Genomic DNA, 14810 nt, shown 5'->3' on the forward strand with positions numbered 1-14810 from the left:
GGCACCGCCAGCTGTTGCAAAACTACATCTTGGACTGAAATGGAAAAATCGACACCTTCATGGGCACCTTCAGGCATGAGAACCTGGGTGCAACTACTACCTTTATACTAGTGTTTCCCAACCAGGGTGCCTCCAGCTGTTGCAAAACTACAACTCCCAGCATGCCCGGACAGCCTTTGGCTGTCCGGGCATGCTGGGAGTTGTAGTTTTGCAACAGCTGGAGGCAGCCTGGTTGGGAAAGAAGTTACATAGACTGATGCAAAAAAAAAAAAAAAAAAATAATATAATAATATTAATATATATATATATATATATATATATATATATATATTAATTATATAGTTTTGCAACAGCTGGAGGAAACCTGGTTGGGAAACAGTGCCATAGACTGATGCAAAAAAAATAAAAAAATAAAATATATATATATATATATATATATAAAATATATATATATATATATATATATAAAATATATATATATATATATATATATATATATATATATATATATAATATATAATAATAATAATAATAATAATAATAATAATAATTATTATATGTAAATGATATAGTTTTGCAACAGCTGGAGGAAACCTGGTTGGGAAACAGTGCCATAGACTGATGCAAAAAAATAAAATAAAAAATATATATATTATAATAATAATAATAATAATTATATGTAAATGATATAGTTTTGCAACAGCTGGAGGAAACCTGGTTGGGAAACAGTGCCATAGACTGATGCAAAAAAAAAAAATATATATATATCTATCTATCTATCTATCTATCTATCTAGTGATATAGTGTTGCTCCAGTTCATGCATTCTGTACATAGGCTGGGTATGCTGAAAGCACAGGATGATGGAGTGTGGAGAGCAAACTGCCATGCTTCTATATTAATAAATGAACATAGACATAAATGCAGTTTACCTTCAGCTGGTGCCACTGTCCCCCTTTATGGTGAAGATGCCATGGCAGGGTCAGTACAAATCTAAGGGTGAGTGTCCTTGTAGAGGCTATGTAGCTGCTGCTGTGTGTTTTGTGGTGGTTGTACATGCAGGTCCTTGGAAGGATTCTTAAGATCACACAGAAGGGATGGGAGGAACAGAGAGAGAGAGAGAGAGAGCTGACAGACTCCCAGTCAGAGCCTCTCTGAAGAACAAGCTAGTGCTATCAGCTAGGAGGGTATATGGTGTGCAAGCAGTTGGCTGAGGAGGAGGAGGGAGGCTGGAGGAGAAGGAGGAGGAGGAGGAGGATGATCACAGGGGAGGAGGGAAGGACCTTCTTTTATGATGACTGTGCAGATCAGTCACTTTTTCACAGCTCTTTCAGTGTTTTGAAGGTAGAGGCTTGTTACATTGTAACAACTGTCCTCCAGTGTAACTCATGTATCAGGAGGTGAGGTCCTACCATAAAGATGGGCAAGCACTGCAGGCACAGGTGGTGGGCAGGAGGAGCTACCCTAAGCTTTACACTGGCATCAGTGTGCCCTCTGGAAAGGAAAGGGTTAAAAGAACATAGGAAATTCCACTATGATAAAAAAAAAAAAAAAAAAAAAAATCTGCCTTCACCCTGACAATTTAACACTATGTGTTCCAGAGGGCACAACCTACAAGGGAACAGTGGCTGCTTACATGTCACCGCCTGGAGGCAGTGGCGTTGCGACCCGGGTGCGGGGGGTGCGGCCCGCACCGGGTGACACCAACCTAATGGGGTGACACCAAGATGCTCCGCAGCACCCCCCCTCCCCCATCTGTGCCCGGCCGGCCTCCCATCCGTCAGCCCCCCCCTGCGCTGTGTGTGCGGTGCGCCCGTCCGTCAGCAAACCCCCTCTTTCACCTTCACTGTGCGCCCGAGCGTCATCACCCCCCCCCCCCCCTCACCTTCACCAGCACTGTGCCCGTCCTCCGCTTCCACGTCTGCGCCGGCCTGACGTCACACCGCATGGCCGCGCAGGAGGACGTGAGTTACGTCAATCGCACGGCGCCCGGTGAGAAGGAGCGCTGCGCTGGATGGGTGAGTGTGTGTGTCTGTCTCTCTGTCTGTCTCTATCTATGCTTGTGTGTGACTGTGTGTGTTTGTGTGACTCTGTGTGTGTGTCTGTCTGAGTGTGTGTCTCTCTGACTGTGTGTGTGTGTGTGTGTGTGTGTGTGTGTGGGGGGGGGGGGGGGGGGGGGGTGGTATAACCAGCAATCTATTGTGGGGAGACTTTGACCCATTGTGGGGAACCTGCAAGGGAACCTGTGGCCTAATGTGGGGAAACTACTACAAATGTGCGGAGTCTATGCTACCTTATGTGGGGAGTCTATGCTACCTTATGTGGGGAATCTGTGCTACCTAATGTGGGGAATCTGTGCTACCTAATGTGGGGAAATTGCTACCTAATGTGGGGTAACTGGTACCTACCTAATGTGGGGGAACTGGTACCAAATGTAGGGAATCTATGCTGCCTAATGTGGGGAATAGATGCTACCTAATGTGGGGAAACTGCGACCTACCTAATGTGGGGGCACTGCTGCCTACCTAATGCTCCCCCCCTGGCAGTAGCACCCTCATCATCCACCAGCAACACCCCCCCCCCCCCCAGCAGCACCTCCATCAACATATCCTGATGGTGGATGATGGGGGTGCTCCTGCCAGGAGGATGATCCTGCCGATGTATGATGGGGGTGATACTGCCAGGGGGGATGGCCAGTAGCACCCTCATCATCCTCCAGCAACACCTCCCCAGTAGTAGCACCCCCATCATCCACTAGCAACACCACCAATACCCCCCTCGTGTTGTAATAGCATCAGCTAACGGATGTTGAGGGGTGTTACTTTGGTTGTGGTATTATATTCAGAGGGTGCACTGTATGGCAACGTTATATTCAGAGGGCGCAGTTTGTGGTAGTATTATATTCAGAGGGCGCAGTTTGTGGTAGTATTATTAGAGATGAGCGAACTTACAGTAAATTCAATTCATCACGAACTTCTCGGCTCGGCAGTTGATGACTTATCCTGCGTAAATTAGTTCAGCCTTCAGATGCTCCGGTGGGCTGGAAAAGGTGGATACATTCCTAGGAAAGAGTCTCCTAGGACTGTATCCACCTTTTCCAGCCCACGGGAGCACCGGAAAGCTGAACTCATTTATGCAGGAAAAGTCATCAACTGCCGTACAGAGAAGTTTGTGACAATTTGAATTTACTGTATTTTGCTCATCTCTAAGTATTATATTCAAAGGGCGCAGTGGGTGGCAGTATTATATTCAGAGGGTACAGTATGTGGCGATATTATATTCAGAGAGTACAGTATGGCAGATTTATATTCAGGGGTACAGTATGTGGCAGATTTATATTTAGAGGGTACAGTATGTGGCAGATTTATATTTAGAGGGTACAGTAGGTGGCAGATTTATATTTAGAGGGTACAGTAGGTGGCAGATTTATATTTAGAGGGTACAGTATGTGGCAGATTTATATTCAGAGGGCGCAGTTTGTGGTAGTATTATATTCAGAGGGCGCAGTTTGTGGTAGTATTATATTCAGAGGGTACAGTGTGTGGTAGTATATTCAGAGGGTACAGTATGTGTTGGTATTATATTCAGAATGTACAGTGTGTGGTAGTATTATATTCAGTGGGTATACTGTATGGAAGGTTTATAATCAAAGAGTATAGTGTATAGTAGTATTATATTTAGAGGATACAGTGTCTGTCAGGTTTATAATAATAATTGTTTTCATATAGAGGATGAGAATGCGCTGACATAGTGAGGAGACGTCTGGGCGTCACATTCTACAGACAGAAGTTTTAGCTGGACCAGGCGGTATGTACCATCTGAATTAGATAAGGGAAGACTATAGAGAAGACGTCACCTGTAGTCACTGATATCATTGTACATTCTCCTCTCTATGTCCTATCAGAGCTGTAGTCACTTGTCAGTTCTACAGTTAGGTCAGTGAAACTACAACTCCCAGCATAACCTCACCACTGCATAAAGGGGTACTCTACTGGAAAAAAAAAAATTTTAATCAGCTGGTGCTACAAAGTTAAACAGATTTGTAAATTACTTCTATTTAAAAATCTTAATCCTTCCAGTACTTATTAGCTGCTGTATAAGCGATTCACAGAAAGTTATTTTCTTTTTTAATTTCTTTTCTGTCTGACCACAGTGCTCTGTGCTGACACCTCTGTCCATGTCAAGAACTGTCCATAGTAGGAGAAAATCCCCATAGCAAACCTATCCTGCTCTGGACAGTTCCTGACATGGACAGAGGTGTCAGCAAATAGCACTGTGGTCAGACTGGAAAGAACTACACAACTTCCTGTGGAGCATACACCAGCTTATAAGTACTGTAAGTATTAAGATTTTAAATAGAAGTAATTTTAAAATCTGTTTAACTTTCTGGCACCAGTTGATATAAAAGAAAATGTTTTCCAGTGGAGTACCCCTTTAAGTAATTCTGGGAGCTGTATATTTCAATAGTGAAAACTTCTTTAACACTTTCCTATTCTGTGGCAACTGGTATATCTGATTATTATACTGGAATTTCTCACAATGCGCTACAACAGTGGTGTCTGTCACAACAGGCTAAAAACTTACTGGGGGGAGGGGGTAGGTATGGGGGTGACACCATTTTCTACCGCACCGGGTGACACCAACTCTAGCAACGCCACTGCCTGGAGGGCAAACTGTTTACTTTGTAACCTAGTGGCCATCTGATTGACTTAAGACAACACAAAGGATTTGGAAAGAACTAAAAGAGTCAGCACCCCAGGGGGTCTGGGGACAGAGCAGCAGGAGACAGGCTCAGACCGCCTGTAATGCAACATGCAACTCGGGGACAAGGATGCTGCATCCACTGGCCGACAGGGGGCAGACTTGTGCTCCGAATAAAAAACATCATTTGTCTCATCCCCACCAGTGGAAATGTAGGAAAAGTGAATTCTTGGGTAGGGACTATATAGATCTGTGTGCTGTCCTCTTGGTCTATATAGGTTATTGTGTGCAGGGGTTAATTGACATTTTTAAGAAGCAATTGTATTTTGGAACCTTAAATGTAGAGATAAGAGGTTATATATCTAGTATGTGGCTAAAATGATCACAGAAATACCAAAATACAATAATTGTTTGTCATGCAGCATTGTGGATGTGCTAAAGAATATGGAGACATCTTAAAAGTAGTAATAAATAATAATAATAATTTATATGATCAATGAATTCTAAATATTATTATCAGAAATAATAATTATTATTATATCAATGGATTTGAAATAGTAAAAATACTAACAATAATAATAAAAAATTATATTAGCAATTCATTTTAAATAATAATAACAATAATATTAATAATACATAATAACGTTCAAAATGAACTCTAAATAAAAATAATAAATAATTTCAAAATAATAATATGAACAATAATCATTGTTATTAATAATTATAATAATTATAATTGTTTTAATGTTTTACACAGATTAATGTTGTCTCATCAATGACTATTCTGTTAACTGATACATTCTTTTTTAATTTTAAATTATGGTTGAATTTACTAAAATATATTGGGCCAGTGGTCTTTTGAAGCTGTTGCGAAACTACAACTCCCAGCATGCTGAATGTTGTAGTTTCAGAACAGCCGGAGAGCCACAAGTTAAGAAGACGATAGTAATAGGTTAAAGGGGTTATCCAGGAAAAATCTTTTTTGATATATATCAACTGGCTCCAGAAAGTTAAAAAGATTTGTAAATTACTTCTATTAAAAAAATCTTATTCCTTTAAGTACTTATGAGTTGCTGAAGTTGAGTTGTTATTTTCTGTCTAAGTGCTCTCTGATGACACGTGTCTCGGGAACTGTCCAGAGTAGAAGCAAATCCCCATAGCGAACCTCTTCTACTCTGTGCAGTTCCCGGGACAAGCAGAGATGTCAGCAGAGAGCACTGTTGCCAGACAGAAAACAACAACTCAACTTCAGCAGCTGATAATTATTGAAAGGATTAAAAAAAATTAATAGAAGTAATTTACAAATCTGTTCAACTTTCTGGAGCCAGTTGATATAAAAAAAAAAGTTTTTTCCTGGAATACCCCTTTATCTGGAGCGGTTCTTACTGTACTTTACTGTGTCTCTCTATATATATATATACACACACACACACACACACATATATATATATATATATATATATATATATGAATCGGCTCCAGTGTATACTGAAGTATTCACTCCTAGATGGGTTGTTTTTAGGGGAACATATGGTTCCGTACAGTGTCTATGGCCCTTTAATACAGGAACATTGTGTGTCACTATAAGAGGTCCCCTAACTAAGATCCCAGCGACAGTTGATGGACTCATATGGGGTATCCATTTGCACAAGCAATAAAATGTGTTTAAACGGGTATTCCAGGAAAAAAAAATGTTTTTATATCAACTGGCTCCATAAAGTTAAACAGATTTGCAAATTACTTCTATTAAAAAATCTTAATCCTTTCAATAATTATCAGTTGCTCAAGTTGAGTTGTTGTTTTCTGTCTGGCAACAGTGCTCTCTGCTGGCATCTCTGCTTGTCTCGGGAAACACACAGAGTAGAAGAGGTTTGCTATGGGGATTTGCTTCTAAACTGGGCGGTTCCCGAGACACGTGTCATCAGAGAGCACTTAGACAGAAAAGAACAACTCAACTTCAGCAGCTCATAAGTACTGAAAGGATTAAGATTTTTTAATAGAAGTAATTAACAAATCTGTTTAACTTTCTGGAGCCAGTTGATCTATCATTTTATTTTTTCCCTGGATAACCCTTTTAAAATAATAATATGAATAAGTATTATTATTTATAATAATGATAATATTTATATAGGGCCAACAGATTCCGCAGCATTTTACCATACTTGGGAGCTACAGAAGTTGATACATTAAGCAATGTTACGCCGAGCGCTCCGGGTCCCCGCTCCTCCCCGGAGCGCTCGCTACACTCTCCCCGCTGCAGCGCTCCGGTCAGATCCACTGACCCGGGGCGCTGCGATTCCGCTCCCAGCCGGGATGCGATTCGCGATGCGGGTAGCGCCCGCTCGCGATGCGCACCCCGGCTCCCGTACCTGACTCGCTCTCCCTCGGTCCTGTCCCGGCGCGCGCGGCCCCGCTCCCTAGGGCGCGCGCGCGCCGGGTCTTTGCGATTTAAAGGGCCACTGCGCCGCTGATTGGCGCAGTGATTCCAATTAGTGTCTTCACCTGTGCACTTCCCTATATCACCTCACTTCCCCTGCACTTCCTTGCCGGATCTTGTTGCCATCGTGCCAGTGAAAGCGTTCCTTGTGTGTTCCTAGCCTGTGTTCCAGACCTCCTGCCGTTGCCCCTGACTACGATCCTTGCTGCCTGCCCCGACCTTCTGCTACGTCCGACCTTGCTTCTGCCTACTCCCTTGTACCGCGCCTATCTTCAGCAGCCAGAGAGGTGAGCCGTTGCTAGTGGATACGACCTGGTCACTACCGCCGCAGCAAGACCATCCCGCTTTGCGGCGGGCTCTGGTGAAAACCAGTAGTGTCTTAGAACCGGTCCACTAGCACGGTCCTCGCCATCCCTCTCTGGCACAGAGGATCCACCTCCTGCCAGCCGGCATCGTGACAGTAGATCCGGCCATGGATCCCGCTGAAGTTCCTCTGCCAGTTGTCGCTGACCTTACCACGGTGGTCGCCCAGCAGTCACAACAGATAGCGCAACAAGGCCAACAGCTGTCTCAACTGACCGTTATGCTACAGCAGTTACTACCACAGCTTCAGCAGTCATCTCCTCCGCCAGCTCCTGCACCTCCTCCGCAGCGAGTGGCCGCTCCTGGTCTACGCCTATCCTTGCCGGATAAATTTGATGGGGACTCTAAGTTTTGCCGTGGCTTTCTTTCCCAATGTTCCCTGCATCTGGAGATGATGTCGGACCTGTTTCCCACTGAAAGGTCTAAGGTGGCTTTCGTAGTCAGCCTTCTGTCTGGAAAAGCCCTGTCATGGGCCACACCGCTCTGGGACCGCAATGACCCCGTCACTGCCTCTGTACACTCCTTCTTCTCGGAAATCCGAAGTGTCTTTGAGGAACCTGCCCGAGCCTCTTCTGCTGAGACTGCCCTGTTGAACCTGGTCCAGGGTAATTCGTCCGTTGGCGAGTATGCCGTACAATTCCGTACTCTTGCCTCTGAACTATCCTGGAATAATGAGGCCCTCTGCGCGACCTTTAAAAAAGGCCTATCCAGCAACATTAAAGATGTTCTGGCCGCACGAGAAATTCCTGCTAATCTACATGAACTTATTCACCTAGCCACTCGCATTGACATGCGTTTTTCCGAAAGGCGTCAGGAGCTCCGCCAAGATATGGACTCTGTTCGCACGAGACATTTCTTCTCCTCGTCTCCTCTCTCCTCTGGTCCCCTGCAATCTGTTCCTGTGCCTCCCGCCGTGGAGGCTATGCAGGTCGACCGGTCTCGCCTGACACCTCAAGAGAGGACACGACGCCGCATGGAGAACCTCTGCCTGTACTGTGCTAGTACCGAACACTTCCTGAGGGATTGTCCTATCCGTCCTCCCCGCCTGGAAAGACGTACGCTGACTCCGCACAAAGGTGAGACAGTCCTTGATGTCTACTCTGCTTCTCCACGTCTTACTGTGCCTGTGCGGATGTCTGCCTCTGCCTTCTCCTTCTCTACTGTGGCCTTCTTGGACTCTGGATCTGCAGGAAATTTTATTTTGGCCTCTCTCGTCAACAGGTTCAACATCCCAGTGACCAGTCTCGCCAGACCCCTTTACATCAATTGTGTAAACAATGAAAGATTGGACTGTACCATACGTTTCCGCACGGAGCCCCTTCTTATGAGCATCGGATCTCATCATGAGAGGATTGAACTTTTGGTCCTCCCCAATTGCACCTCGGAAATTCTCCTTGGACTTCCCTGGCTTCAACTTCATTCTCCAACCCTGGATTGGTCCACTGGGGAGATCAAGAGTTGGGGGCCCTCTTGTTCCAAGGACTGTCTAAAACCGGTTCCCAGTAACCCTTGCCGTGACTCTGTGGTTCCTCCAGTAACCGGTCTCCCTAAGGCCTATATGGACTTCGCGGATGTTTTCTGCAAAAAACAAGCTGAGACTCTACCTCCTCACAGGCCTTATGATTGTCCTATCGACCTCCTCCCGGGCACTACTCCACCCCGGGGCAGAATTTATCCTCTCTCTGCCCCAGAGACTCTTGCCATGTCTGTATACGTCCAGGAAAATTTAAAAAAGGGCTTTATCCGTAAATCCTCCTCTCCTGCCGGAGCCGGATTTTTCTTTGTGTCCAAAAAAGATGGCTCCCTACGTCCTTGCATTGACTACCGCGGTCTTAATAAAATCACGGTTAAGAACCGCTACCCCCTACCCCTCATCTCTGAACTCTTTGATCGCCTCCAAGGTGCCCACATCTTTACTAAATTGGACTTAAGAGGCGCCTATAACCTCATCCGCATCAGAGAGGGGGATGAGTGGAAAACGGCATTTAATACCAGAGATGGACACTTTGAGTATCTGGTCATGCCCTTTGGCCTGTGCAACGCCCCTGCTGTCTTCCAAGACTTTGTTAATGAAATTTTTCGTGATCTGTTATACTCCTGTGTTGTTGTATATCTGGACGATATCCTAATTTTTTCCGCCAATCTAGAAGAACACCGCCAGCATGTCCGTATGGTTCTTCAGAGACTTCGTGACAATCAACTCTATGCCAAAATTGAGAAATGTCTGTTTGAATGCCAATCTCTTCCTTTTCTAGGATATTTGGTCTCTGGCCAGGGACTACAAATGGATCCAGACAAACTCTCTGCCGTCTTAGATTGGCCACGCCCCTCCGGACTCCGTGCTATCCAACGCTTTTTGGGGTTCGCCAATTATTACAGGCAATTTATTCCACATTTTTCTACCGTTGTGGCTCCTATCGTGGCTTTAACCAAAAAAAATGCCGATCCCAAGTCTTGGCCTCCTCAAGCGGAAGACGCCTTTAAACGACTCAAGTCTGCCTTTTCTTCAGCTCCCGTACTCTCCAGACCTGACCCTTCCAAACCCTTCCTATTGGAGGTTGATGCCTCCTCAGTGGGAGCTGGAGCTGTTCTTCTACAAAAAAATTCTTCCGGGCATGCTGTCACTTGTGGTTTTTTTTTCTAGGACCTTCTCTCCGGCGGAGAGGAACTACTCCATCGGGGATCGAGAGCTTCTAGCCATTAAATTAGCACTTGAGGAATGGAGGCATCTGCTGGAGGGATCAAGATTTCCAGTTATTATTTACACCGACCACAAGAACCTCTCCTACCTCCAGTCTGCCCAACGGCTGAATCCTCGCCAGGCCCGGTGGTCTCTGTTCTTTGCCCGATTTAATTTTGAGATTCACTTTCGTCCTGCCGATAAGAACATTAGGGCCGATGCTCTCTCTCGTTCCTCGGATGCCTCAGAAGTTGAACTTTCTCCGCAACACATCATTCCACCTGACTGCCTGATCTCCACTTCCCCTGCCTCCATCAGGCAAACTCCTCCAGGAAAGACCTTTGTTTCTCCACGCCAACGCCTCGGAATCCTCAAATGGGGTCACTCCTCCCATCTCGCAGGTCATGTGGGCATCAAGAAATCTGTGCAACTCATCTCCCGCTTCTATTGGTGGCCGACTCTGGAGACGGATGTTGTGGATTTTGTGCGAGCCTGCACTATCTGTGCCCGGGATAAGACTCCTCGCCAGAAGCCCGCTGGTTTTCTTCATCCCCTGCCTGTCCCCGAACAGCCTTGGTCTCTGATTGGTATGGATTTTATTACTGATTTACCCCCTTCCCGTGGCAACACTGTTATTTGGGTGGTCGTTGATCGATTCTCCAAAATGGCACATTTCATCCCTCTTCCTGGTCTTCCTTCAGCGCCTCAGTTGGCTAAACAATTTTTTGTACACATTTTTCGTCTTCACGGGTTGCCTACGCAGATCGTCTCGGATAGAGGCGTCCAATTCGTGTCTAAATTCTGGAGGGCTCTCTGTAAACAACTCAAGATTAAATTAAATTTTTCTTCTGCATGTCATCCCCAGTCCAATGGACAAGTAGAAAGAATTAACCAGGTCTTGGGTGATTATTTGCGACATTTTGTTTCCTCCCGCCAGGATGACTGGGCAGATCTCCTTCCATGGGCCGAATTCTCGTATAACTTCAGAGTCTCTGAATCTTCCTCCAAATCCCCATTTTTCGTGGTGTACGGCCGTCACCCTCTTCCCCCCCTCCCTACCCCCTTGCCCTCTGGTCTGCCCGCTGTGGATGAAATTTCTCGTGACCTTTCCATCATATGGAGAGAGACCCAAAATTCTCTCTTACAGGCTTCATCACGCATGAAGAAGTTTGCGGATAAGAAAAGAAGAGCTCCTCCCGTTTTTTCCCCTGGAGACAAGGTATGGCTCTCCGCTAAATATGTCCGCTTCCGTGTCCCTAGCTACAAGTTGGGACCACGCTATCTTGGTCCTTTCAAAATTTTGTGTCAAATTAATCCTGTCTCTTACAAACTTCTTCTTCCTCCTTCTCTTCGTATCCCTAATGCCTTTCACGTCTCTCTTCTTAAACCACTCATCCTCAACCGTTTTTCTCCCAAATCTGTTCCTCCCACTCCTGTTTCCGGCTCCTCGGACATCTTCTCTGTCAAAGAAATCTTAGCTTCTAAAAAGGTCAGAGGGAAAACTTTTTTTTTAGTGGACTGGGAAGGTTGTGGTCCTGAAGAGAGATCCTGGGAACCTGAGGACAACATCCTAGACAAAAGTCTGCTCCTCAGGTTCTCAGGCTCTAAGAAGAGGGGGAGACCCAAGGGGGGGGGTACTGTTACGCCGAGCGCTCCGGGTCCCCGCTCCTCCCCGGAGCGCTCGCTACACTCTCCCCGCTGCAGCGCTCCGGTCAGATCCACTGACCCGGGGCGCTGCGATTCCGCTCCCAGCCGGGATGCGATTCGCGATGCGGGTAGCGCCCGCTCGCGATGCGCACCCCGGCTCCCGTACCTGACTCGCTCTCCCTCGGTCCTGTCCCGGCGCGCGCGGCCCCGCTCCCTAGGGCGCGCGCGCGCCGGGTCTTTGCGATTTAAAGGGCCACTGCGCCGCTGATTGGCGCAGTGATTCCAATTAGTGTCTTCACCTGTGCACTTCCCTATATCACCTCACTTCCCCTGCACTTCCTTGCCGGATCTTGTTGCCATCGTGCCAGTGAAAGCGTTCCTTGTGTGTTCCTAGCCTGTGTTCCAGACCTCCTGCCGTTGCCCCTGACTACGATCCTTGCTGCCTGCCCCGACCTTCTGCTACGTCCGACCTTGCTTCTGCCTACTCCCTTGTACCGCGCCTATCTTCAGCAGCCAGAGAGGTGAGCCGTTGCTAGTGGATACGACCTGGTCACTACCGCCGCAGCAAGACCATCCCGCTTTGCGGCGGGCTCTGGTGAAAACCAGTAGTGTCTTAGAACCGGTCCACTAGCACGGTCCTCGCCATCCCTCTCTGGCACAGAGGATCCACCTCCTGCCAGCCGGCATCGTGACAAGCAAGAACTATAGAAGGTGCCTTATTTACATGTATTTTTGAACCAGCCCATGCAATCCATATACTGTAAGCATAGGAGTCAATAGACATATTTCCCGAAATTTGTTTTGTTTGACTTCGAAAGTGCCCCAAATGCCCTAAAGTCACATTTGTTTTTGAGACTTTGCTCTTGTAGAACTGTATCCAAGCTCTTTAGAACCAAGAGAAGTGTGAAAGTGTAATCTTACCCTCTAATCCTTCTAAAGATTGATAAAATCTACAAATTTTGGGAATCATTTTTTTTTTTTGGGGGGGGGGAATAAATTTGGAATAAATGTGATTCGCCAATCTCTAGTCTCAATCAACTTATAGTGAGAAGATATGGAACTGTATATGGCAGTGGTCTCACACCTGCGGACCTCCAGATGTTGCAAAACTATTATATATATATATATATATATATATATATATATATATATGTATATATATATTTGTTTTTTTTATATTATTATTATTATTTTTTCTTTTTTTTTTGCCTCAGTCTATGTAACTGTTTCCCAACCAGGCTGCCTCCAGCTGTTGCAAAACTACAACTCCCAGCATGCCCGGACAGCCAATGGCTGTCCGGGCATGCTGGGAGTTGTAGTTTTGCAACATCTGGAGGTGCGCAGGTTGAAGACCACTGGTATATGGGATTTCATGAGCTAAATTGACAATGAATGGAAGAACTCTTGAGGCTAACATGACACCCACCAGTGTGTCCCCCTGTGTCCATACAATAAAGGCTACTGACATGGCTCCTGCTGGGAAAGAGAATGAGAATTTCGCATACCCCCGTGGCCCTGCAGGCTATTAATAAGTAGACTACTGCTTGTAAGGAGAACCAGAGGATCTGTCATCCATCCTGACATGTCTGGTATAGTTAATAGTTGTATTTCTAATGAAGCTTCTTTTATTAGAACTCTGCTTTGTGATGTTACTCTGTTATTCCTCCTGGAAATCTATGAATTTCCTTGCTATTACCATCTCTTTTATCTCTAGTGTGTGTCTCTATATTAGTGTTTCCCAACCACCGTGCCTCCAGCTGTTGCAAAACTGCAACTCCCAGCATGCTGGGAATTGTAGTTTTGCAACAGCTGGAGGCACACGGTTTAGGAACCACTGCTCTATATAGTCTGATACTTTTAGCACTGGTTGATCAGAGCTTAGAGACACATGCCATTTATAGGAGGAATGGTAACGCCCACTCGTGAATTTATCTATATATTTCCAGGAGGAATAACAGAGGAATAGCACATTGCATGATTCTCTGAGATGCTCCAGAGTTGTCATTTTATAGCGAGTGCAGATATTTACTATAACAGACATGGTAAAAGGTGTATTTCTAATTAAGCTTCTCATCTTAGAACTCTGTTTCGTGAAGTTGCTCTGTTATTCCTCCTGGAAATCTATAAATAAACAGATAACTTGGTATTACCATCTCTCTCATCAATCGAGTGTGTCTTTATACCAGCGTTTCCCAACCAGTGTGCGTCCAGCTATTGCAAAACTACATATCCAAGCATGCTCGGACAGCCAACGGCTGTCCGGGCTTGCTGGGAGTTGTAGTTTTGCAACTGCTGGAGGCACATTGGTTAGGTAAGACTGCTTTATATTGTCTGATACTTCTAGCACTGGTTGGTCAAAGACTAGAGACACAAGCCATTTATAAGATGAATGGTAATGCCAAGTTCTCAATATATCTTTACATTTCCAGGAGAAATAACAGAGGAATGGCACATTGCATGATTTTCAGAGAAGATGCTGTTGTGCAAATGGAACAGACAACAGGTGGACATTATAGGCAATTAGTAAGACACCCCCAATAAAGGAGTGGTTCTGCAGGTGGTGACCACAGACCACTTCTCAGTTCCTACGTTTCCTGACTGATGTTTTGGTCACTTTTGAATGCTGGCGGTGCTTTCACTCTAGTGGTAGCATGAAACGGAGTCTACAACCCACACAAGTGGCTCAGGTAGTGCAGCTCATCCAGGATGGCACATCAATGCGAGCTGTGGCAAGAAGGTTTGCTGTGTCTGTCAGTGTAGTGTCCAGAGCATGGAGGCGCTATCAGGGGACAGGCCAGTACATCAGGGGATGTGGAGTAGGCCATAGGAGGGCAACAACCCAGCAGCAGGACCGCAGCAGGACTGCCAGAGCCCTTCAAAATGACCTCCAGCAGGCCACAAATGTGCATGTGTTCACTCAAACGGTCAGATACAGACTCCATGAGGGTGGTATGAAGCCCCGACATCCACAGGTGGGGGTTGTG

The 14810-nt window shown here is 45.7% G+C and overlaps 1 protein-coding gene and 1 long non-coding RNA gene across 2 annotated transcripts in view; one reads left to right on the top strand and one right to left on the bottom strand.

Moving 5' to 3' along the window:
* NRP1 (neuropilin 1) overlaps window positions 1–1151 on the bottom strand; it is a 191921-nt gene extending 190770 nt beyond the window's left edge. The window contains exon 1 of the mRNA XM_056519467.1: window positions 931–1151. The gene's annotated coding sequence lies outside the window, so the exon portion shown is untranslated. The remainder of the gene's footprint in view (window positions 1–930) is intronic.
* LOC130273143 (uncharacterized) overlaps window positions 1–14810 on the top strand; it is a 144370-nt gene that overhangs the window by 338 nt on the left and 129222 nt on the right. The gene's annotated exons all lie outside the window — the stretch shown is intronic.

The sequence above is a fragment of the Hyla sarda genome, chromosome 5, assembly GCF_029499605.1.
Source record: "Hyla sarda isolate aHylSar1 chromosome 5, aHylSar1.hap1, whole genome shotgun sequence".
Lineage (NCBI taxonomy): Eukaryota > Metazoa > Chordata > Amphibia > Anura > Hylidae > Hyla > Hyla sarda.